This window comes from Furipterus horrens, unplaced genomic scaffold (assembly GCF_987537825.1).
Source record: "Furipterus horrens unplaced genomic scaffold, mFurHor1.1.pri manual_scaffold_16, whole genome shotgun sequence".
Lineage (NCBI taxonomy): Eukaryota > Metazoa > Chordata > Mammalia > Chiroptera > Furipteridae > Furipterus > Furipterus horrens.
The window spans coordinates 2,357,059-2,382,886 of NW_028327186.1; the positions used below are offsets into that span (position 1 = coordinate 2,357,059).

At 48.4% G+C, this 25,828-nt stretch overlaps 1 protein-coding gene and 1 non-coding gene across 2 annotated transcripts in view; both read left to right on the forward strand.

Annotated features, from left to right (window-relative positions):
• The window catches only part of OTUD7A (OTU deubiquitinase 7A), a 102,535-nt gene that overhangs the window by 41,784 nt on the left and 34,923 nt on the right, over nucleotides 1–25,828 (forward strand). The gene's annotated exons all lie outside the window — the stretch shown is intronic.
• LOC149991993 (U6 spliceosomal RNA) lies at nucleotides 19,514–19,619 on the forward strand. Its single transcript, XR_016508523.1, has one exon. It is a non-coding gene; the product is annotated as a U6 spliceosomal RNA (small nuclear RNA).

Below are 25,828 nucleotides of genomic sequence, written 5' to 3' on the forward strand. Positions count from 1 at the left end.
ATTACAGTCGACAAACAATATTCCATTCGTTTCAGACGTACAATGCAGCGATCAGACGTTTGTATAACTTGCAGCATGATTTCCCCGGTTAAGCCTAGTGTCCGTCTGACACTGTATGTACGTATTACAATATTGCGGACTGAGGAGCTCTGATTTATTTTTTTGTTTGTTTGCTTTTGTTTTGATCATTTGAAATACTTAAAATTTTTGGCATTTATTTTTTTAATTAAAAAAATTGTCAATTGTAATTGGCATACAGTATTAGATTACTTTCGGGTGCACAGCGTAGCGATCACACACTTATACAGCTCACAGAGCGATCCCCCCAATATGCCTAGTGCCCACTTGGCACCATGCATAGTTTTAGTTTTGCTGACGGAGGCTGTTTGGTCTTAGACCTGCTCTCCCACCCCCCACCCCTCCGCCCGGTACTCCAAGTCCTCTGTTTTATCCATAGCCTTTAGAGGCTCTTAAGCTTTTGCTTAATTAACTTATTTTTATGCCAATTATTTGTCTGTCTCCCCAGTTGGAATATGAACTCTGGCAGGGCGTGGATATTTGTTCCCTGATAGACGCCAAGCACCCCAAACCATTTCCAATGCGTGACCGTTTGCTGAGTGAATGAGTACATGGTTTTTGTTATTTTAAATGCATCCACCCTGTTGATCTTAAGTGTCCATGGAGCATATGTATTTGATGTTTTATTGCTTAATTTGCTGAGTCTTCAAGAAAACAAATAAGGGTGACGATTGATGTAGTCAAACTCTCCAGGACTTTGGAGCTGCTAAATGTTGAGGGGCGGAAGGAATGTGTATGTGTGCTGCACACAGGAGCCTGCATGGGTGTGCACACACGTGTAAGACAGAGGAGCAGAGAGCTGCGTGTGTATGTGACCTTGTGTCTCTCCTTCCAGCGACAGCAGCACCCCTGCTGGTCTTAGTAACCAGTAGGCCCCCAGAACACCCTTCCCTGACAAAAAGGGCTGCTCCCCACCCGCAGGAGACTGCGCACAGCTTCAGATCCAGCCCGTGGGTCCTCCTAGGTTGGCTGACTCTTATTAAGGCAGAAAAGTGTCACCAGCTCTTAGCTGTCTCAGTGCAAATGTCTCCTCCTCTCCCAAATTAATGTTTGGGGCTGGTGGTGTCTCCTAGACACCCGGGGTCACTTTTCTTGAAGTCTCCATAAAAGCTGTGCTGAGGCATATCTGGACGCCCCGCAGAGACTGGTGTGGCCTTGTCAGCGGCCAGCAGTGAGCGTTGGAGATCCGACCCCCTTACGTGTCTGATGCGCCCACACCCTCACTGGGTCCCAGTGGCAGAATGCAGCCAAAATGTCCTGCAGGCAGGGGGCCATTCGTTTGTCCTCCAGGCTGGTGCGGGTTCTCTTCTCTCCGCCTCGGACCGTCACGGCCGTCAAGGCTACAGCAGAGGTGGAAGCCAGGACGGGGGTCCTGGGAGCAGACAGGAGCCGGGTGCCGGACGGCTGTGGGCTGGTTAGGGTGGGGGCTGGCTGTGACCTGGCAGGCAGCAGGCGGCCTCGTTCAGCCTGTGCCCGGCCGCCAAGGGTACCTGTGCACCCCCGAGCTTCCTGCCGCCTCGTTTTCTGTGAGGCCAAGGGAGCCGCTGGGCAGCCCTCAGCTGAGCTGGCGTCCTCTGTGCCCCGGTACCTCTGGAACCCCTGTGCATGGGGCATCCCTGGAAGGACACCCTCATACCATCTGGCTGTTAGGGTTCATCTCTTTTGAGATGGGGTGGGGGAGGGGAGAGACAACATGTGAGAGAAACGGCGATCAGCTGCCTCCTTTACCTGCCGACCAGGGATCTGGGATTGACCCCGCGACCTTCTGGGGTACTGGACGATGCTCCAACCGGCTGAGCCACCCGGCCCGGGCTGGTTCATCTCCTGATAGTTTTGTTTTCTGTCTTTTTACCCACCGCACTGTTGCTTTCATTTCAGGGGAACTAACACACAGCTTTCCTCTTGACAATGAAAGTGGCTGATAATCAGTTACTTTTGTTGTCGGTTTTAAAGGTGCTGGTGGTCAGATCTTGGTGGATTATGAATTGTCCCCCCACACCCCACTGCCCTGTCCCAGTGGGGCTGGCACATAGGCTGCTGGAAGCAGTCTGTTAACAGGCTGGACACATGGGCGTTGGACAGAAAGTCAGACCGGGTTTCAAGGTTGGGCTCTTCTTCTGTGGGATGCGGTTCCAGTGTCCTCTGTGTTCAGAGCCTTCACGATGCTACTTGGGTCTTCCCAGCTCATGCACTGCCTCATAGCAGGCCTGGGGCCTGGGAGGTGGTGAATTCTGTATCGTCAGTCCTGGGGTCATCGGAGTCCTTGCTGTACTCTTCAGGGTGTTCCAGGCATCCGCGGCTTAGAGGTGAGCCGGAAGTTCACGTATCACTTTCTGGGGCCACGTTCTGGAGCGCCCCCTCTTTCTGGTCTTCCTGACTCCTTCTGGCTCTCTTGGCCCCTTTCAAGGTCATCTGACCAGAAAAGCAGGCCTTTAGCATCTCTGCACTGTTTTGTATTTCCCATAACTTTACCTGTATCTGGGGCAGGAGGGGACGTGGCGGGGCAGAGAGGTAAAAAGAGACAAAGAGTATCACCTCCGAACCTGGAGACCACAGCTGCTGTGGTCAGAGAGCTGGGTCCCCGCCTTGGGAGGTTAGTTACAGGCGTGGACCTCCCCACTGGATTCTACTGTTATTTTCAATGAAAACAATTGTAGAGCTACAATTCACATAGCATAAAATTAACCCATTTATTCACAGACTTGTGCAACCAGAACACAAAAGAAATCCCATACCTATTAGCGGGAACTCCCCAGTTACCCAGTTCTAGGTACCCATTCATCTGTCTTGGTTTTTCTAAATTTACCTTTTCTGGACATTTCATACAAACAGAATCATATCATATATTACCGGTTGTGACTAGCTTATTTCACTTAGAATAATGTTTTTAATGGTTCATTGATGTTGTAGCCTACATCCATGCTTCGTTCCTTTTATTGCTACTAACATTCCATTGTATGGATATCATACAGTGATCAGTTGGTGAACGTTTGGATTTTTCTCCTTTGGGCTATGAGGAATAATCCTGCTATGAGAATTCATATTGAGTATGTTTTTATTTCCCTGGGGTGTAGACCTAAAAGGAGGATTCCTGGCTCATTTGGCAACTCTCTGTTTTACTTTTGGAGGAGCTGCTGAGATAGTTTTCGAAGTGGCTACACCGTGTTCCACCCCCACCAGCCTTGTACAGGGTCCCAGTCTCTCCACAGCCTTGTCAGCATCTGTGATCATCTGCCTTTTTACCTTAGGCATCCTAGGAAGTGCACAGTGGTGTCTCAGAGGGGTTTTGATTTGCGTTTCCGTCATCATACATGATGCCGTGGAGCGTCTTTACTTTTTGCGATTATTGGTCATTTGTACACGTTCTTTGGGGAAGCATCTATTCAAATTCTTTGCTGTTTGTGGTTCATTATTTGTCTTTTTATTATTGAACCACGAAGGTTGCTTATATGTTCTGGATATAAGTCCCTTATCAGATGCATGATTTGCAGATATTCTCCCCCATTCCGTGTGTTCTCTTTTCATCTTCTTTATGGTGTCCTTTGAATAAAAAAAATTTTTTTTTAATTTTGATGAAGGCCAATTTATCTAATTTTTTATTTTTTTGGTTGCTTGTGTTTTTAGTATTGCACATAAAAAACTTATTGCCTAGCCCTGGCCAGGTGGCTCAGTGGGTTGGAGCATCATCCTGTGCACCACAGGGCTGTGGTTCTGTCCCTGATCAGGGCGCACACCGAGGCTGCGGGTTCGGTCCCCGGTCAGGGCGCGTAGGGCAGGCAACCGATCGATGTTCGGTTTCTCTCTCCCAATGACGTTCCTCTCCCTCCCCTTCCCTCTCTCTCTCTCAAACCGATAACGTATCCTCACGTGAGGATTGCAGAAACAGCTGCCTCCCCCATCACAGAGATTTGCCCCTATGTTTTCTTCAAAGAATCTTTTGGTATTAATCCTTACTTTTAGAAAGTCTGTGCTCCATTTGGGGCTGTGCTTGTGTACAGTGCGAGGCAGGGACCCACCTTTCCTCCTCGGATGTCGCTCTCCCCGTTGCCCCAGCATCACTGGTTGAAAAGACGTTTTCCCTACAGAATTCTCCTAACACCTCTCTCCAGAGTCAACTTACCATAAATGTAAGGATACAGAGGCTGGAGAGTTGGTGGTGGAAGATCAGGGGGTTCCCCACAGACCGCGGTGGAGCAGGTGGGCCTGGGAGGCGGGAGGTGGCTGGGATTTGAGTGGAATGGAAAAGCGTAAAGCAGTTATCTTGGAGAATGGGGATGTGAAATCTCCAAGGAAATATAACCCTTTGGCAGTTCTGAGTGCCTTTCAGAGGTATGGGATATAAATCTGAGGAGTCCGGTCATCGGGGATTTAGGATGCTTTCCCAGCAATGTTCCAAGACTTCGGTGCAAGTGCAGAGTGAGCAGGGTGGCGGAGAGGGGAGGACGGGCAGGTGTTGGTCCTGTTCGCAAACGCATGGCTCTCTCGGCAGTTAGAGAAGCGAGGAGTGAAGGAGGAGAGGGAAGGACAAAAGGCAGCAGGATCCGCGAATTGGAGGTCCCAACGAGTGGCTGACACTTGGGTTCACGTGACCATTCGATACCACATGGAAGTCAGTAATTCTCCTCGGCTAGGCGCCTGGCCGTGGAATAAGTGGTACTTGACTTTGGCTGCTCATCAGATCTCCCGAGGAACATTGAAGAACGTATCAGTGGGCTCCAACCACCTTGACTCAGAATCTCTGAGCACCGGTGTCTTTTCAAAAGGCACAGATGACTCGAAGATGCAGACAGAGCAGATCAGCACTACAGCAGAGCCTGGGGAGCTGGGGACCTCGGGGCTGGAGGGGCAGACGCTCAGCCCTGGTGGCACCACATTCACAGGGGCCACAGGGACCCTGTCTGGAAGGTTGGAGCTGATGAGAGCCTTCCGAGATTGAAGACCCCTTGGAGGAGGAATAGCGACATGATAGTATTAGGGATTTAAAATGTCTGGAGCTGCCCTGACCAGGTAGCTCAGTTGGTTAGGGCATCATCCCAATACACCAAGGTTGTGGGTTCAGTCCCCAGTCAGGACACATGCAAGTATCAGCCAATGAATGCATCCGTAAGGGAAGCAACAAATCAATTAGTGAACATTTAAAAATAAAATACCTGAGCAGTGATTCCCAACTGTTTAAAAATCGAAATACCAAGAGAGTATCCCAGACTAATTGCATCAGACTCACAGGGGAGATGTTAAATTTGGCCTTTTAACATCTCCCCAGATAATTCAACTGTTTCTCCAGAAGCCACGTGGGAAGGGCTGTGGCTTTCATAAAATGTAGATGCGGAACACTGGCCGTGGTGCCGGTTTGGAAGGAGATGTTGTGGCTTCTGCTGGGGTCACGCTGAGAGTGAGAGGGGCATGCCCCACCCGGGTGGGCGGCATCAGAGGGACCCTCAGCGCCAGGTCTGCAGCTCGGGAGAGAAGGCCTGAGCTAACACAAGAATGCTGCCCGAGTCTGGGGGCATGGTTGCTGCTGTTTATTTTTAGAACATATCAGTTGTGCAAAATTCAGTTGAAAGTTCTAGTCTTTATAAAAACCACATGTTTGCCCTGTTCTTCGAGCAGAGATGCTCTGGGACGGATGCAGGATGCTTGTAAAATGCAGCCGTGAATGTCAGGAAGCTGGTAGAGTTCACCTGAGCGTACATACTCATCCCACGGAGCCAGAGGCCCGGGCTAGTGACAGACGCAGGTCCTGCGGACACCGGTGCTGAGTCAGACCAGCGGGCTGGGCATGGTGCCACCCTCCCTGACCACGTGCTTGGGCAGGCAAGGAGCTGTCGTTTCCTGTTGTATTGTGTTTATATGGCTTTATTTTCTTGTACGACAAGCACATCGGTATTTTTCTTTATCCAAATTATACTCTCCTGTTTGCCTGTTTCTACACAGAGTTAAGAGGAAGCTGCTGTGTTGAAATAGTTCTTGAACTGTACAACACCACCTCTGAGGCCCCTCAGTCCATTTTGGTAACTTGCCAGCCTTAAAAGCAAATGGAGACCTGCATTTATGAATCTGTATAAAATAAAAACCTGACGCATTTATTTATGTGGGTCCCATTAAAATACTTCAGGCCACTGGGCAGTGTATGTGTCTGTGACTGTGTCCAATGAGCATCTGGCCATTGTTTGGGGTCAGGCACACGGGTGACCTCCCCCCTACGGGGTCATCAGTGGGTCAGCCGTGTTCACAGTAACTGTTCCACATCCTCATATGTCATTTTATGGGACATGTCCTCACATTGTAAAGGCTCAAAGCATTCTAAGAATCGGTTTAAAAATCTCCCTCATTAAATTCTAATTTATCATATAAAATGATATTTGGCCAGATCGCAGTGACCTGTAAGTACATTTAGACTCTGAGTTGGCATTTTATGGTGACTTTGAGTTTATGCCTCGGGGCAGAGGCTGTCTCTTTGGGGCCGGGGAACATGGCGCAATTCCAGGGACATGTTGGAACAGGCCAGTAATGTCCGGAGGCTGGTTCCCCAAACTCCATCTTGCATTATTGGTTAGTGTGCTTCTGCCTTATGTTTGTGCGTATCCCTCAGGTTATTTGAAATAATATTTCTAGTGTCCCCTGGACCATATCATGTTCCAGCAGCAGCACTGCCAGTAGCACTAGGAGCGATACAGGAAGATCTAACCTCTACCGTGTCCTTTCTTTGTGCCAGGCACCCTTGACATTCTTAATTTTTTACTTTAAAAATTTTTTTTATTGTTATTCTATTACAGTTATGTTATCTTAGTTCATCTCCTCAGTATCCCCATAAGGAAGGTGTCATTTCCATCCCCAATTTGCAGAAGTAGAAGTCAAAGAACTTGCCCAGGCTTTGGCACAGAAGAGTTCGAACGCTGGCCATATCTGCTCCAAGTTGAGTCATGGAGTTCAGCACCTGGGACAGTGCTGTAGCTTCAGGACCGAGAACAGTGCCTGGGGCTGCGGCACCTGGGGCAGTGCCCGTCCGTTCAGTACCTCGGACAGTGCCTGGGGCTGCGGCACCTGGGGCAGTGCCCGTCCGTTCAGTACCTCGGACAGTGCCTGGGGCTGCGGCACCTGGTGCAGTGCCCGTCCGTTCAGTACCTTGGACAGTGCCTGAGGACACAGCACCTGGGGCAGTGCCTGTCCGTTCAGTACCGTGGACAGTGCCTGAGGACACAGCACCTGGGGCAGTGCCCGTCCGTTCAGTACCTCGGAAAGTGCCTGGGGCTGCGGCACCTGGGGCAGTGCCTGTCCCTTCAGTGCCTGGGGATGCACCCCGGGACAGTGACTGGAGGTGCAGTGTTAATCTGCCTCCATCCTAGGCGGGAGCAGGAGGTGGGGAATGGGCATGACTAGGATACCGCAGTGAGGTTCAGTTTGCAACAGGCATGGAGGGTGAAGACCCTTCATTAGGGACATGACTCTTTCTTCTACCTCTGCACAGTTGTCCCCTGTTCTGGCGTTAAAGTTGCTCCTTGAGGCAAGCAACACCCCACCCCCCTTGCTAGCTGGCTGCCAGTTACCCATTCACCTGGGGCAGACCTAGGCCCTCACGGGGTAGACAACAAGCAAACAGGGAAGACCAAAGTGGAGATTAAAAAGCACTTCGATGAAAACATCCCTCTCACTGGAACATTTCCTTGCGAGTGAAGACCAGCACTGTCGCGTAGACTCTAGATCTTAGGTGTTTCTTTCAATGATGCCTCACATCCAAGACTAATCTACAGGGAAGGCCCATCGTCGGGCTGTGCCCTGCTCGGGCTCCCCTTCAGCTAAAACGCGAAGCCTTCCTGGTACTCCCAGCGCTAACAGAAAACAAGCACGCCACATGTGGTTTTATTTCAGTTGTGATTTCTTCTTACACGCGTGGGTTACGTGTTGTATTATACTTTTCATAGTGACACTCTTCTGCTGGATTTATTTCCTTTTACTTACATTCTGAACATTTGACTCTAGAAAGTATTAAATATCTATAAATGTATTCAGAGTAGTATAACGAAGCCCCATGTACCCATCACCCAGCTCCTATCATTACCAAGTGATGACCAGTCAGGTTTTGTCTATACCCATGTTATTCCTTTATCTGCTGCTGCTGCCCCAGCCTCCTGCATTACTTTGAAGCAGGGCCTATAAGGTACTTATAGTGTTAACACTTATAGTGTTAAATTTTCTAAGTGTATGGGGATTTGCTGGTCATCTGCCTGACTTAACTCGAGTGTGGCCAGAGAACATCTTCTCTGTGTGCTGTAATCCTTGGAATTTTTTGTGATATGCTATATTTTTGTAAATGTTCCATGTACACTAAAATATTTTGTAGTCGTCAGCTCTTGGGAGTATAATTCTGTCTGCCCTTTAGATAAAGTTTGTCAATAACATGTTCATATCTTTTATGTCCCTGCTCTTATGTGTGATTTTGTTGTTATGAATCACTTCTCTTCATCACTGCCAAATGCCCTTGACCTCAAAGTCTGTTCTGTCTGACACTTATGCAGCGACAGCAGTTTTCTGCTGATTATAACTCGTATAGTGTATTCTTCCTTCCTTCAGTCAGCTCACATTCTTTTCCCCGCTCTTTTCCCACCTTTATAAATTGGGGCCTGTTTAGTGTGGATATTGACAGTTATTGATGTTCTTCTTCAGCGGTATTACTCTATGTCCATTATTTTTTGTACTCAAATCTCATAGGTTACTCTCCCTCTGTCTTACTCTGTTCTGCCTTCCTCCTGCCCTTGCCCATTTGAGTTAGGAATTTTATTTTATTTCCCCCTTCTTAGCCTGGATTCTATTCCTTACTCTTACTCCTTTTCCTCCCCCTACCCTCTCAAAATCATTTTCCTTTACTGTGAACACCTAATATACCCTTTTGTGTAATATTCTTATTCCCTTCTCCCTTCTATTAATCTTTGCGCAGCCGTCACTGGTATTGACCCTGCTGTGGTTTTTCTGCAGTTTTGTTCCCTTTGATTCATTACCTTTTAAATTTTATGTCAAACCTCATAGTTTACTCTTCCATTTTCTTACTCCATTTTGCCATTGCCCTTCCCCGTGTTACTTATGATTTTAATGTTATTTTCTCCCTCCCTTTGCCTTGTTTCTATTCCCTACTCTTATTATTTCTTCTCCCTCTTCCCACTCAAAATCATTTTCCTCTCCTTTAGTTATATCTCGTATTTCCTTTTTCCTATCTTATAATATTTTTAATCTCTCTCCGCGTTTATTAATCTTTGCTCAGTTGCTGTTGATACTGCTAATGTGGTAGGAGGGTATTTTTGCTCGTGTGGGTTTGGTTTTCTGGTAATATTGCTTTGTTAGCCAGCACCTGTACCACAGCATACAGTACGTGACAGCTGTGACCCCAGTCAGCCGGCGGGAGGGGAGAACCCACCAGCAGTTAAGCGACCAGTAAGCAAATCCCAAGTACAACAAGGGAGTCCACATAAACTGAATAAAGGGCAACCCCAGAGCGTCCCGATCAGGAGATCAAAGAGAGCTCCTACCACAGAAGGCCACCCAATGAAGACAGGCAGGCAAAGCAGAGCCGCTGAGGTGCAGTGACAAAGAAAAAGAGTCACCTCAGATGGGGAGACCAAAAAAGAACCCCTAATCAAAAGGCATGGAGGAGTCCCCAGAAAAAGAACTAAATGAAATTGAGGCAGGCGTAGAGCTCTACGCCTGTCAGACGTAGAATTCAAAATAATGGGTATAAAGATGCTCAAGGAGCTCAGTGAGAACCACAGGGAACTGAATGGGAACGACAGCAGCACGAAGAAGGACACGGGACCTTTGAACGAGAACCAGGAAGAGGTGAAGAGGACAATATCTGGATGAAAAACACACTAGGAGGAATTAGAAGCGAGCTGGATGGAGCAGGAGGCCACATTGGTGAGCTGGCGGCCAAGACAGAAAGAAATATTTCTTACCTACCTTTTTGATTTTATCTTTTCTGTATCTTTACATTGCAAACGACCTCTAGAAGCAGTTCTTTGTTGAATTATCGTATTCAGTCTGACAATTTATTGCTTTTAACTGGAGCATCTGGTGTCTTTACGTTTAATTTAATTAGTGACACACTTAGGTTAAATCCACCCATCTCGTCTTGTGCCTGCGGCTTGTTTCACATCTGCTTCCCTCCCCTCTTGTTAATCGCCTTCTTACGGGTTCCTTTTAGAATCAGTTTTTTGAACTGTGTCGAGAATTCCACCACTTCTCACCACCCCCACTGCTGCCGTCCTCGCCCGGACCGTCCCCTCCTTCCTCGGGAGAAGCCGGGGCTCCTGACTCATCTCCCCGCTTCTCTCCTCCCTCCCACGCCCACCCTCCCGCGGCCATCTGCTCCCGAAGCCGCAGCCAAAGGCAGCCTCTTACCATGGAAGCTCCCTCCTGTCAGGCCTCGGCTGCAAAGGCTGCCTCAGCTTGGCTCTCACCAGCCCCGACACCCTTGTCTCCAGCAGGACAGCACCCCAGCAGCCTCACTGGGGGAGATGTCCGCACTCCAGCCATGCACTGCTCACCACTCACCTCTTCCACCTCCTTGTCCCAGAATCACGTTCTCAGTGAGGCCCGCCCACCCTGCCCATCCCACTTACCGGGTCCTCAACCCCCGCTCTGCCCACCCCACCCTGCCTGGCCCCATGCCGGCCTCTCTGCCCCACGGCACGCAGACGCCCTCTCTCCTCCGCCAGTGCCCTGACTCTGGTGCCCTGGGCTTGCCCCTGCCTCTGTTAGAAGGGAAGCCCCAGGGGGATTCCTGCCTGTCTTGCCCACAGATGCATCTCAAGACCCACCAGTCAGGCCTGTCCGTTCGTCAGCACTCAGACGGGTAGTCGAAGTGAGGACTGCGTTTTTTCCCCTTGCAGTTATTGGGAGGGTATGTACCCCATGCCTCTTATTTTCCTGTTACCTTACAAGTGACAACAGGCCTGTTTAATCAGTCTGACATTATATCAGCCAACGCTGTTACCTCCCTCCTGGAGATGACAGTGAGAGACTCCATTGACTTGAGTTTTTTTGATGATATTGTTTTGTTTTTCAGTTTAGTTTAGTTCTTTTTTTTTTTTTTTTCAGAAAGGTCCCATGCAAGGATGAAAATTCAGTTGTTTTGTGGGAAACTCAATGCTGTATTGTCATTGTCAGCCTGGGTGGCAGTGCATGGCTGAAAGGCAGGACCTCAGACTGCTTCCTTTTAGACATCAACCAGCCAGCAGGTGTGCGGAGCCCCCCGTGTTTCTGTCATTTCACACATACACACACATGCGTGCACACACCCCACAGCCGTCCAGTGAGGGAGCACGTAAAGGAAGCAGAGCCCAGACAAGCCACCAGCTGGCTACAGGTCTGCAGCCCGCAGGGCAGAGACGGGGCGCCAGGCCTCCCGTGCCAGCCAGGCCACCACAGAGGCACTTCCTGCCGCAGCCGGAGCAAGTTCTATTCTTGTTTCGGCTGCTGTGTGGAGGAGCCGTACCAGATGGGCCAGCGGTTGCCAAGAGGCCATCTGGGCTGCAGTTTGGGGGAGATTTATGGCAACTATAACACGACACATACGTAGATGCCCAAAGGAAAATACGACGAGGCTGTAACTGAAAGCAAGTATTCTACGGGGAAGCGTGCCAGGAAAAATACTTAGACATGGGGAACGCCAAGAGAGACCGAATGCAGGCATTGGGCTACCTCTGCCTGTGTCGACACAGCGCTGTCCCGTGGTGTTTCACAAAGGAGTCTGTCGCCATCGGCAGGGCCACCCTTATGGAGCCAGCTCATCGGCATGCCTGTGTGATGTGCTCCAGGGACTCACGCGGGGACTTGTTTAAGTAACTAGGGGGCTGGTGGCACCCTCGTTGGAGAAAGTATAAGCAAGCGAAACCGAGAGCTCAGGGCGAGGCCCTCAGGAACTGCGTCCTTCCCCGGGCCCGTCGCCATGGAAGCGCCGGCAGGACTGAGGGGGAGCCGCGTAGCGACAGCACACAGGGGACGTGCTGGCCAAGGGCCACCGTGGCACCGGGTGAGCCTGGGCAGGTGGGCACAGCCAGGCGGCGTGGGACTGCTGAGGGCCTAGGAAGGGGTTTGGATGCCTCTTCGGTGCAGCGAGAAGCTGTGGGTGGGTCTCAAGCAGGGAGTCACATGGCATAGTTTGCCTCCTTTCAAGACCTTGCTGGCTCTGTGCCGGAGGGGCCGGGGTGGGGGTGGGGTCGGTTTGCCGATGTGAGTAGAAGCGTTCAAACCGAGTGAAGCCATCAGCAGCCTGCTAGCAAACGCCCACCTGCATGCCAGTAAGGCTGCCTTCAAACAGTGCGTGCAGACGGGAGTTGGATCAGAAAACTCTTTTACGAGCCTATTTATTAGCTGTATGTAAGGGCTCTTTCGTGGCTCAGCGATTTATGTGGCTCCTCGTCCTTCTTACTGGAGTATAGCACACATACACAAAAACACACATCACAGTCCAAAATGCAAACGTTGTTATGAAAACACGTCCCCCGTGCTTGTGCCCATGGATACATAGTGTGCTGGGTACACGCCACGCACTGAAGTTCCTGGTCATCAGGTGTATGTGTGATCAGCCTGTGTGGGTCCTGCCAATAAATTTTCTCAAGTTGTCGAGCCAGTTACACACTCACCGGCCAGTAAGGGGCTCCACTTGCTTCCCATCCCCGCCAGCACTTGCTACTTTCTGTTTTAGTCATTTTAGACATTCAGAGGGATTCTGATTATGCTTTTAGTTTAATTTCCCTGATAACTAATGAGGTTCAGAAACTTTTTTTTGGATCCTTGGCTATTCAGGTGTCCTCTTGTGAAGTATGTGTTCAGATAGCTTTCGTCTATTGGATTAGCTTTTTCCCCTCCTCACCTGAGGACGTGCTTACTGATTTTAGAGAGAGGGGAAGGGAGGGAGAGAGGGGGAGAGAACATCGATGTGAGAGAGCTACATTGGTTGGTTGACTCTCATACCTGCCCTGACCGGGGACCAAATCCACAACCCAGGCAGGTGCCCTGACCCGGAATCGAACCGGAGCCCTTTGGCTTACAGGACGATGCTCCAACCAACTGAGCCACACCAGCCAGGACTGGATTAGCCGTTTATTAACGTCTTCTGTATATATTCTGATGTGGGGTACAAAAAAAAAAAACCAACTTCCTCCCACCTTTTGAAGTTCTCCTTGGCTGGGATAATCAGATTAATATGACAGACTTCCGGCCAAGATGGAGGTGTAGACAGATATGCTGTGTCTTCCTCCACAACTAAGAAGGAACACAACTACCTCAAAACTAGAAACAACCAGAAGTTCCAGAAAATCAAACTGCATGGAAGCCCAGCAAACAAAGATATAAAGAAGAAATACTCATCCAGACAGGAAGGAGGGGCGGAGCCGGGGCAGAGAGGACACGGTGTGGTGGTGGCAGCAGCGCCGGCAGTGGCAGGCTGGCAGAAATCGCAGTCACGTGTTTTAAAAAGTCAGGAGGGTCACCTGGGGAGCGTTCCTGGTTCCTCACCAGACCGCACAGCTCACGGTCCCAGCACCGGGACAATCAAGCCTCATTGCTTCTGACTGTGCGGACCAGGGGGGGTGGGGGCGGAGGCAGAGACTGCCGGTCTCTCAGCAGAGCCCGCTTGTTTAAAGGGGCCCCATGGTCCTAGACCGTCCGCAGACCCACCCACTCTGGGAACGACGGCCAGGGCAGCAGCTAGGGGGGCGCCAGTCTGGTGCGGAAGTGGGAGAGGGGCCTGGAAAAGGGGCGAGTGCTGGGCAAGCAACATTGTTCCTTCTTGGATCCCTCTCCCACATACAGCGCCACAACGTGGTAAACAGGTCGCCTGTTACTGACGTACGGCGCACTGACGTAGCCGCGCACTGAGGAACCCCTAAGGCTCCGCCCCTCAAACGTAACAGGAGCGACAGCTCTGCCTGGGACACGGAAGCAAACACACATAGGAGACTTCCGGCCAAGATGGAGGCCTAGACTGACACGCTCTGTCTCCCTCCACAACTAAGAAGAATTACAACTACCACAAAACCAGCAATAACCAGAAGTTCCAGAAAATAAATGGAAGCCCAGCGTATGAAGTTATAAAGAAGTGGTGCTCGACCGGACAGGTAGGAGGGGCGAAGCTGGGGCGGAGAGGTCAAGCTGTGCTGTCCGCGGCAGCAGCAGTGATGGCGGCGGGACGGTGGTCAGCACAGACACCCGTATTTAGGGGGAGGCGAGAAGCGCCTGGGGAGCACCCCCGGCTGCAGACCAGACCCATCAGCTTGCGATTCCAAAGCCGGGGAAGGCAGACCCCCATTGCCTCAGATGGTGAGGCCCGGAGGGGGTGGGGATGGAGGAGGAGGCTCCCGATCTCTCAGCAGAGAGAGAACGGCAGGAAGCCATCTTGGACACTCACCCCCGCAGAAAACGCCACAGCGTGGTGAGACGGGTCGCCCGGTTGTGACGAGTGCACAGGGCCCCGCCCCCTATAGCGTAGGAGGTGTGACAGCCCTGCCCAGGAAGCAAAGATAAACACAAAACGGTCAGGATGGCACAGATCATGATAGAGATCCCAGTGACGCAGCTGAGCAGACAGCAAATATCTAATCTAATGAAGCAGCAGATAGGAAATCTTTCTGAGGCACAGTTCAGAGCTTTGGTTATATGAATGCTTACAGACCTGACAGCAGATCTTAAACAAGACGGGGAAGGAATGAAGGGTAGTCCTGCTGAAATGAACAAAAACACATACAAAACAAGTGATGAGGGAGAGAAAACCAAGGATCAAATCAACAAACATAGGGAAGGAATATAGGGAAGGAACAGTCAGCCAGGGCAGAAAGAGGGAACGAAAAGTGAGGAAAATGAGGAAAGGCTCAGAAACTTATCAGACAGTTATAAGCGGGCCAACTTCCGAATCCTAGGGTTACCATAAGGTGAAGAAGAAGAACTAGAAATTGAAAAATTATGTGAAAAAATAATGAAGCAGAACTTCCCAAACTTGGGGAAGGAAATAGACTTTTCAGGTCCAGGAAGTACAGAGAGTTCCAAAAAAACTGGACCCAGGGAGAACCACACCAAGACACGTTATAATCAAAATGTCAAAAATTAAGGATAAAGAGAGAATCTTAAAAGCAGCAAGAGAGAAGAGGAGAATTATGTACAAAGGGGTCCCAATTAGACTATCAGCTGATTTCTCAAAAGAAACTCTCCAGGCAAGAAGGGACTCGCAAGAAATATTCGAAGTAATGAAAAGCAAAAACCTACAGCCACGATTACTCTATCCAGCGAAGCTGTCATTCAGAATAGAAGGGCAGAGAAAGTGCTTCCAGGACAAAGGAAAACTGAAGGAGTTCATCAGATCCAAACCACTGTTATATGAGATGTTAAGGGACTTGTTTAGAAGAAGGAGGATCAAAACTATGAACATTAAAATGAAAACTGTATCATAACAACCAACAAGAGAAGCTAGGGAACTGAAACAAAGGCAGACTAAGAAGGCAACGAGAGTGGGAGAAGAACTATAGGTATGGGGAACATTATGAGAGGGGGGTCAGTGGGGAGGGGGAAGGGGGAAAAGGGAGGGAGGTGATGCAGGAATTAAGAAGCATAGTGGGAGGGAGTGGAGCAGACAGGAAGATGTTGAGAAGAACTATATGCACAACCAATGGACATGGACTAAGTGAGGGACAGCTGGAGGGGGGAGGTCACTGGGTGGAGGGGAGCAGAGGGAAAAGAAATTGGGACAACGGTAACAGCATAATCAATAAAGCATATTAAAAATATTTAAAAAATAATATGACAGAGATCAATAGAAGAAAACTTTCAGATTTCATTCGTATGTACATGCAGGGTGTCATAAGACTCTGAGACCCGAGCACAGAGCAGGAGTTAAGGTCTGTATGCCATTCTGAGCTAAGGAGAAGGGACTTCAAGAGGCAAGAAGACAGTTCGCGTGGAGACAGGAAAGCAAATGTCGTAAACAAATGTTTGCTGGGCCATCGTTACTGATCGGACACAGAGCTCTGCACAGATGGTCCTCGTTCGTTCCTCCCTGTCCATCACTCCGAGTTCATGTTAAATCGTCATCTGTGATGCCCCTTCCTCTCCTGGAGCAGGTCCTCCCTCGAAAGGACCTTTAAGCGGTGGGGGACAGGTCAGCATTTTGTCCTGAGTCTTTCGTTTCTTAAAAATACCCAGCTCAAAATAATTACTGTCTTCAGGAGTCCTATTTTGGGGTTGCAAACTCTGGTCCCCCTCACTGGATGCCAGCCCGTTTTTGATTTTAGGGATTTCAGTGATCTTTTCTCTCTCTCAAGTTTGCCTTTTCACTGTGTGAGTGACGCTTTTCTGGTGAAAAGACGTTCTTGATGTTTATGTCATCCATTTTTCTAAGTGGCAGTGTGGACATCCTGTTCCAGAAGTCTTTGCCCGTCTCCCGTTCAGGGAGGTGTCCCTCTGCTGTGAGGTAGGGACAAGGCTCATTTGTCCATGTGGCCACCCCATTGACTCAGCACCTTAGCTGCGGAAACCAAGCTCCCAAACCCTCTGCGGTGTCGCCTTGGTCAAACATGATGTCCTTTGTAAAGCCACGCGTACCAGGGTGTCAATATTGAAATTTAGACACAGGTGTGGGAGTATAACTGATACTCTGCATCCCAAAGTGGATGCCAGGCCAAAGCGCGTCGTTCGTTACGAAGGGAATGAGCGGGAACCGCTCCCCTGGTGTTTGGACTCCTTGGAGCGGGAATGGGAAGCGGGGAAATCAAGTAACGGAGGGGAAGGGATTCTGTGGCGAGAAGAAATTTTGGAAAAGGTCATTCAATTGCCAATGTCAGCGCCTCTTTCTAACAGGCGAGGGAGGGGTCCGCCTCTCCCCTGGGATATTGAAGAACAAGGTGCCATGTCCTGATTGGGAACAGAGCAGACTAGTCTCTGGGCCTTATCTGGGCATCTAGAGGGTGAGGAAATGGGCCAGGCCACACTCCTCAAGGCTGTCAGAACGGGACGCATGAGCATGTTGGGTCCCATCATTGGGCCACTTGGAGGGGGCAGAGGGAAGCCAGAGGTGTGCATGAGACTCCTAAGAAGGCTGAAGTCACCAAAAATGGCCATAAGGACAGGCATTCAGCCCCCGGGGTCACAGAAACTGCAAGTAAGTGACCCTGGCATGGGGATCTTCAAGGAATCATAGTACTGCCCACAAGGGCTTGTGCCCCTCACCGTCTGCCAGGCCTGGGCACAAGATCAGGTGTGGAGCGCCCTCTGGTCCGGCTGCCCTCCTCCTGCCTCCACTCAGCAGAAGATGCCAGACCTCGCCCCTTGGCCACCGGCGGGAGGACCCCCACAGGCCCAGGGGGCACGAGGGCAGCACCCGTGAGATGATGACGGACGGGCTGAGCTATTGGTTGGCACCAGGGACAGAGGGATTCCTTTGGAGGTGCATGTCATTTTTGTAAGTCAGGGCGCACGCCAGACTCTCATCCAGAGGAAGGGATCCCCTTCTGAGCCCTCCCAACTGAAGACATTTTATTTTATTTTATTAAAGATTTTATTTATTTATTTTTAGAGAGAGGGAAGGGAGGGAGAAACAGAAGGAGAGATACATCACTGTGTGTTTGCCTCTCACACGTCCCCAACTGCGGACCTGGCCTACAACCCAGGCATGTGCCCTGACTGGGAATCGAACTGATCGCCCCTTGATTCGCAGGCCATCACTCAGTCCACTGAGCCACACCCGCCAGGAACCAACTGAAGACATTTTAAAGAGGTCAAAGGCAAACAACAGTAAAATTGCACTTTGGTTCCTGGCGTCTGTGCCTGGGCAGATAACTCCCCACTCAGCCCCGCTCTGGGCAGAGATGCCTGATTATGGGGTCCTGTCACCCCTGCGTGGGGTGTGTCTCCTGCAGACCCGGAAGTGCTTCCAGGACAGGGCCCTTCCTTGATCCCTGGGGTACAGCTGCATCCTTGCAGGGGCTCCGGCAGCCTTTGCCCAGCAAAGGAGAAACACAACAGCCTTGGGCTGAAGGAGGGAGGAGAAATCCCCTTCCTGGCCACGCAGACTTGACCCACACAGAGAGTCTCAAATGCACATGACATCTCAGTCCGAGACGACCGACAAAGTGCATTCCTCCTCCCCGTCTCCATCTCCGACATGCAGTGTTCTCGTATGTTCTTGGACCCTCAGGGCGAGCCATGGCTGTGACTTTCCAGCGGGGCCATGCAGCTTCCCAAGGAGGAACACCTCGCTGCGAGAGGCATTCGAGCGGTGAAGCCTCGCTCACTCCTGAGTTTGTGCTTTTCCATTTTTCTGGGCTCCTGGGGCGTTTTAGATAGCATCATGCAATGGAGGATTTATTCCTGCCAGAGACACAGGTGACTTCAAGGTGACTTCTCCAAGTGAGGTTTGCAGAGTGATGGCGCGTGGTGATAAGGGTAAGGGAAGGCAAGAGGGAGGGGGGAACGGGAAGGAAACCCATCCTGAGCAGGGGATTTAAGACCAGGTGATGTGGCTGAAAGTACAGGGAAGAAAGTGAGCCGCATGGTCGCAGCAGCACGTCCTAGCTGGAGGCTCTTGGTGACTGCGGGGAGCAGCTCCCAGGAGACAGGAGGAGGCAGGACATGTAGCCAAGTCAGGACAGCACCCTGTTCTATGCCCTGAAGGGCTGGCTGAGAGCCTGCAGCCCACTGCACATCCCCTTTCAGTCCAGGGCCTGCTGGACAGTCAGCCTGCTTCACCCCTCACACTTTGTCATGATGGGCCATCCCCATTACTGGTCAGGGCAGGGGCCTGGCTGGAGAGCTCAGTGGGTTAGAGTGTCTTCCTGATACACCAAGGTTGCAGGTTCAATCCCCGGTCAGGGCACATGCAAGAATCAACCAATGAGTGCATGAATAAGGGGAACAAATCTCTCTCTCTCTCTCTCTCTCTCTCTCTCTCGGTCTCTATCTCGATCTCTATCTCCATCTCTTCCTCCTAATTAATTAATAAGAAAGCTTAGAGACTCAGAAATCCTAGCTGCCCATTACTGGTTGGGGAAATCAAGCTTTCGGAGGCCCACGAACTAGCCAGGTGACCATATGCGGCAGGACACTCATTCCGTCACTGCTCATTCTCATTCCCCTTCAGCTCTGCTCGCGTCAACGCTTCCGGCCTGCATGTGATCTCGTCTGAACCACAGACAGAATGCGATGAATACCCAGTGTCCCCAAACTCTGACCCAGACTTGGCACAGTCCCGCCCTGCTGCCGGAGCTGGTGGTCTGGCCCTGCGTGCGATCTGTTTTGACTCAGTTTTTATCTGAAATGTGAGGCTGAGGCTTTTTATTTGTTTGGTTTTGGGTTTCCGTTGATGGGTATCCAATTTACAAATGATATCCCCTTGTTGAAAAGACTGTCCTTCCTGTGTTGAATTACTTTATCACCGTTATCAGAAGTAAGCCGGCCAGTATTCCCTTTGGCAGCGCATCTGCTAAAATGGAAGTGATGCAGAGGAAAGTACATGGGCCCAGTGCAAGGATGCTGTGCAGATTAGCGACGTGTTCCATGCTTTTTAATGCCGTGGAAATGGGCACTAAAAACAGTTAAAACGGCAAATTTTGTTGTATGTATTTTACCACAATTTTTAAAACTTACTAATGTAATTTTACAACCACCATTGAGTTGTGCACTTTAAACAGGTTAGTTGTATGGTATGGGAATTATATTTCAATAAAGCTGTTAAAAAATGCAGCCAAAGCAAAAACAAAATCTCTTGGCTGTATACTGGGAAGGTTTGTTTCTGGGTTCTCTATTCTGTGATGTTGTTCTCTGCAGACATATAATAAGCCGTAGCTATATAATGTCTTAAATTCAGGTAGAGTGATTAATCCACTCTACTTTTATATTTCTGCACTGCTCCAGCTCACCTACCTCCTTTGTCTTTCCTCATCTGTTATATAACACACTTGTCCGTATCTACAGACTTCTTGCTGGGACATTGCTAAGAATTGCAATAAATGTGTAGGTCATTTGCGGGAGAATTGACGTCTTTATTATGTTTCATCTGCTGGCCGATCAACCCAGTATATCCGACCACTTATTTAGACCTCCTTTGATTTAGTTCTTCCGTGTTTTATACTTTAAGATCCAAGTTCTGTACACATTTTGTTAGATTTGTAACTGTTTCATCTGTTTACTGAGTGATGACGAATGGTATTATTTTATTAATTTTAGTGTCTGTTCATTGCTGGTACATGGGAATCCAGTGGATTTTCATATATTCATCCTGTATTCTATGAACTTGCTAAACTTTTAACTATTCTGGAAATCTTTTATAGATTCTGTGGGGGGTTTTCTATTAGACTGTCATGTCGTCTGTAAGCAGGGGCTGTTTTCTCTGCCTTCCCAATCTGTATGCCTTCGGTATCCTCCCCTTGCCTTGCTGCCCCGACTAGCACTTTGCTACGATGTTAAGTAAAGAGGTGGGACAAGCATCCTCGCCTTGACCCTAACTGTAGTTGGGAAGCGGTCTTTCACCATTAACGGTGATGGCAGTGGAAGTGTGTTTGCAGAACTCTACTGGTTGGTGGAATTCCCCTTGATTCCTAGTGTTCTGAGAGTTTTTGCATGAGTGATAATTGTGGGATTTTCCTTCTTCAGCCTATTAATGTGATGGGTTATATTGATAAATTTCTGAATATTGAACCATCCTTGCATCCCTGGAATAAATGTTATTTGTCATAGATATGGCTATATTGATATAGATACATACATATGCATACATATGCAACTTTACATATATACATGTATTGTTACATCATGACCAAGTAGGGTTTATGTTATTTTTTATATTTTATGATATATAAATAATACTTGTGTTTGTATTCACAAGAGATATTAATAACTTTTTATATACTGTATTACCTAGATTTTGGTATTAAGGTAATACTGGCCTCATAAACTTAATTGAAAAGTGTTGCCTCCTTCGGTTTTATGGAAGAGCTTTTGTAGAGTTGATAGTCATTCTTCCTTAAACATGTGGTTGTAGTCTTCAAAATTCTTCATAAACAATGTAAACCTGGAGATATCTCTTTGGAGAGTTGAGTTTACAAATTAAATTTCTCACATAGTTGTAGGGATATCCAAAAGATCTGTTTCCTACCAAGTGAGTTCTGGTAGTTGACGCTTTTGGGGGACTTGGTCCCTTTTATCTGAGTGACCAAGTTTGTGTGTACAGAGTTATTTGTGATATTTCCTTATCGTGCTTCTGGTATCTGAGAATATGTAGCCATCTCTTCTTTCATTCTTTTTTTTTTTTTAAGATTTTATTTATTTATTTACTTAGAGGGGAAGGGAGGGAGAAAGAGAGGGAAAGAAACATCAATGTGTGATTGCCTCTCATGCGCCCCCATCTGGGGACCTGGCCCACAACCCAGGCATGTGCCCTGACTGGGAATCGAACCGGTTACCCTTTGGTTCGCAGGCCAACACTCAGTCCACTGAGCCACACCAGCCTCTTTCGTTCTTGTTCTAGGTAATGTGTGTCTTCTCTTTTTTTCTTTCTCAGTCTTGCCAGAGGTTCATCCATTTTATTGATGTTTTCACAAAACCAGCTTTTTGTTTCATTGATTTTTCTTTATTGTTTTGCTGTTTCCAATTTCACTGATTTCTGCTCTCGTCTTTATTGTTCTCTTCCTTTGCTGGCTGTGGCTTTACTTAGCTCATTTCATAAAGTGAGAGCGCAGGTTATTGATGGGAGACTCTTCCTCTTCTCTAATGTGCGCCTTCAGTGCGGTGAATTTCCCTCTCAGCAGTGCTTTCCCCGTGTCTTACAAACTTCGATGTGTTGTATTTTTATTTCCTTTCAATTCAATATACATATTTTTATTTCCCTTGAGATTTCCTCTTTGACCTGTGGATTACTTAGACGTGTGCTGTTCAGTTTCCAAGCGACTGGAGATTTTCCTTCCAACTTTCCCTCCTCCTTTGCTCTCCCCATCCCCCCATCCTGCTCCTGAAGGTCATTACCCCTGATAATGCTGCCTTCTGCCTGGGTTCTGACGGGCCTCCTCCCAGAGGATTAGAGGGTAATTCTTTCTTTTTTAAATTTCTTACTATTAATATTTTTTATCCTTACCCGAGGACATGCTTAGAGAGAGGGGAGGGGAGGGAGAGAGGAAAGAAACACTGATCAGTTGCCTCTCGTATGCACCCCAACCGGGGACTGAACCCACAACCCAGGCATGTGCCCCGATCAGGAATCAAACCTGTAACCTTTCAGTTTGCGGGGTCACGCTCCAGCCAATTAAGCCACACCAGCCAGGGCTCTTCTACATTTTTATTTCCTCATTCAGACTCCCTGATGCTCCTGCTGCCTGGTCCACTGTCCCAGAGAGGACACAGGATACCATGTCTCTCGTCGCCTCCTTCCCTGACTTTCTCTCGTCCAGAGCTGCTGGGAGCCAGGGGCTCTCCCTCTCTTAAGGCCCCTCTGTGTCTGACGTGCGGCATGACTTCTGATCTCATCGCTTATCCAGGTCCGTCTCAAAAGGCCTTCAGAAGCTCCGCTCTCGCATCGCAGAAACTTGCGTAGTTGCTTCCTCTGTCCCCACCAAGCCTGGACTTCAGGGCTATCGTCTCGCGAAAGAGGTTCAGGAAAGCAGCACTGAACCTCAGAGTGGGTCAGGGACCTCTTTGATTCTGGGTGAGTCACCTTAAAGGGGAAGCCTGCGAAGAGGGCACGTAAGGAAGACAGTGCGGACGCCCGCAGTGTCACGCTCTCTGCAGTCCCGTACAGCTACACCCCATGCGCCCACTGCTCCCCTGGGGCCACGCTCAGATGTCCCCTCACACGGAGTGCTGGGAGCGGTGGGCGGAGCCTATTAGTGACCGCTTTCTCTGTGTACATTTGCAAGATAACATTCTAACAGAGGGATTCACAGGGCGTGTGCATCTCCGTGTTCGGTATATGCTGACACACCCTCCGATTCATGGCCCCTTTTCTCTGGTCTTCCTGGGCTGTCATTGGCATTCAACACTGTGTAAGTTCAAGGGCTACAGCATGATGATTTGGCTTACATGTAGTATGAAGTGGCTTCCACAATGAGTTTTAGTTAATTCCCATCATCTCAAACAGGTATAAAAAAAGAAAAGAAGTATTTTTATTTGCTTGTGATGAGAACTCTTAGGATTTGCTCTCTTAACAACGTGCACCTCACTCCGCAGTGTGAACCCCAGTCCCTCTGCTGTCTGTGCGTTAGATGCCCGGGACTGACGCGCGCCTACCGGACGCTTGTGCCTTTGGACCCCTGGCTCCAGTGCCCCCTCCTCCCGCCCCCTGCCCTGGTAACCACAAATCTCGTCTCATTTTTTTTCTTTTTTATGAATTTGTGTTTCTTGTTTTGTTTGGCTTGATTGTTTTAGATCCCACATACGAGTTCATACAGTACTAGCCTTCCTCTGTCTGATTTATCTCACTTAGTATGATGTCCCCAAGGTCCGTCTGTGTTGCCACAGATGGCAGGATTGCCTTATTTTTTATGGCCGAATAATGTTCCATGGTGTGCACACACACACACACCCCTGCAACTCCTTTCTCCATGGATTTGTGGGTGGACACTTAGGTTGTTTCCAAGTCCTGGATGTTGGAGCTAGTGCTGCTGTGAATTCGGGGGTGCAGATATCTTTTCAACAAAGTGTTTCCATTTCCGTCAGCTACATTCCCAGAAGTGGGATTGCTGGATCATATGATCATTCTAGTTTTAAGTTTCTGAGGAACCTCCATACTGTTTTTTTCCACAGTGGCTGCATCAGCTTGCAATTATAACTGTTGTCCTTTATCAACTATATAAGCTGTTTGCACATTAGGAAGTTTAATTTGGGGTTGGAGCACTGGAAATTATTTTCCCCAGTCTCTTTTTTATTTTATATATATTATATTTGTGTTTCGCCATAGGCATGCATACTGAAAGCAAGAAGTACGAAAAGTATGAATTTTTAATAAATGACGATCTAAATAATGGAGAAATAGACTAATCTCATTGATGGGGAAACTAAACTTAAAGCCATGAATGCTTTTGGAGCTAATGTACACACAAGAGAAGCTCTTTGCCCTTTCTTTATCGCGCTTTGCAGAGGCTATTCCATCAACATCAAGGCCAGGCCCTCCATCGGCAGAAAGACTGCAACTCGCTGAAGGCTCTCATGATGCTTAGCATTGTTTAGCGATAAAGTGTTTATAGGCATAATCCTACAGCACACTTAATAGACTACTGTGTAGTGTAAACGGAACTCTTACACCGGGAAACAAAAAAAATTGTGTGACTTGCTTTATTGCCATATTTGCCTTGTTGCTGTGGTCTGGCACTGAACCTGTAATATCTCAAAGTGTGCCTGCAAAGGTAATATGTACCATTTCCTAGGTTTTTGTTACAACTGAGCCCAAACGCACAAATATCCATAAGAAATGCTTCAAAAAGACTAGTAAGACTAAAGGTATAGACAAAAGAGTATAGCCTTGGCACCAAAATAAAAAATAAAAAGTGCTGAAAGAGAATAGAGATTTTATAAACAGAATGAAGTAAAAATGTATTTTAACTCAACGGGAAACTGTGGTATCTTTAATAAGTATCTTGTCTTAATCAATAATGTTGGAATAAAATAGAATTGGATGCCAGCGATGTGGCATATAAATGAGTCAGTTCCAGATGAGTTTTAAATCTAAGTATGGGGGTAAAAAGTCAGATTATATAAATATTAGAGTAAGTTTCAAAGACCATCCAGGGAGGCCTTCTTAAGTCAGGCAGGAATCCCAGATGATCAGGAACTAGATTGGCAGACTCGGCCACATGGTAACACTCTAGCACATTTTCTTTTGGTCTTCTATGTATGCATAGACATTCTTTTTATGGCAGTTTTATAGCTTTATTCAACAATCTGCGGTCAGTTCTCATCCACATCAACTGTTTGTAGGTTTTTGAAAGTGGTGGCAGGTACATAGGTTACCAATGCACAGAGCTGATTTGGTGAATCTCCACCTTCATTAGGTTTTCTGTGCATCCACACTGGACACAATGCGGGACAATCCTGATTCCTTTGGCCCAGACAGCTGTGTTGAGCCCGGTGTCTGTGTGCACATCTAGAGTTTGCTTCTCCTTCATGGCAAATTTATGGATCTCTTTAAGTGCCCAAGTGACACGCTTCTTGAAAACAATTCTGTGGAGGTGCTTGTGAAAGCTGATGGTGTGTTCTCTGGTTGCTGCCTCGTGGGTGGCAGAACGGCCCTTCTTTTTGCCGTCCTTTTTAGCGGGAACCATTATGTGGGGCCCGCACTGGAAAGTGTGTTCATATTCTTGATGTCCTACCGTATGTGTGTGTGTGTGTGTGTGTGTATTTATGGTTTTCTCTTATTTTTTTTACTTCCTCCTTGTTTCCCCATGACGTATAAAACTCCAAAATTGTAATTCCATTGTCTCTATATGTTCTACTTTATCCAGGTTCTGTAACTTATTTAGAACTTACAGTTTTTAAACAAAAGTCACAAGTATTTGAAATCCATCATCTCCTGGATCGGAACTTGCCATGCCAGACACATGATGTGCTGTGGTCCCCACTCTCAGGATGGGGCACTTGGGTGCCAGGTGGCAAAAAGAACTTGTGCTTTAATATGAGATCCAGATGTTTGCTAAACTATCTGCATCATTTAGTATAAATCAGGAAGAAAATTGGTAGGCTCGTCCCCCACCCCATTAATATGGATCAAGAGATGATGGAGTAGATTATG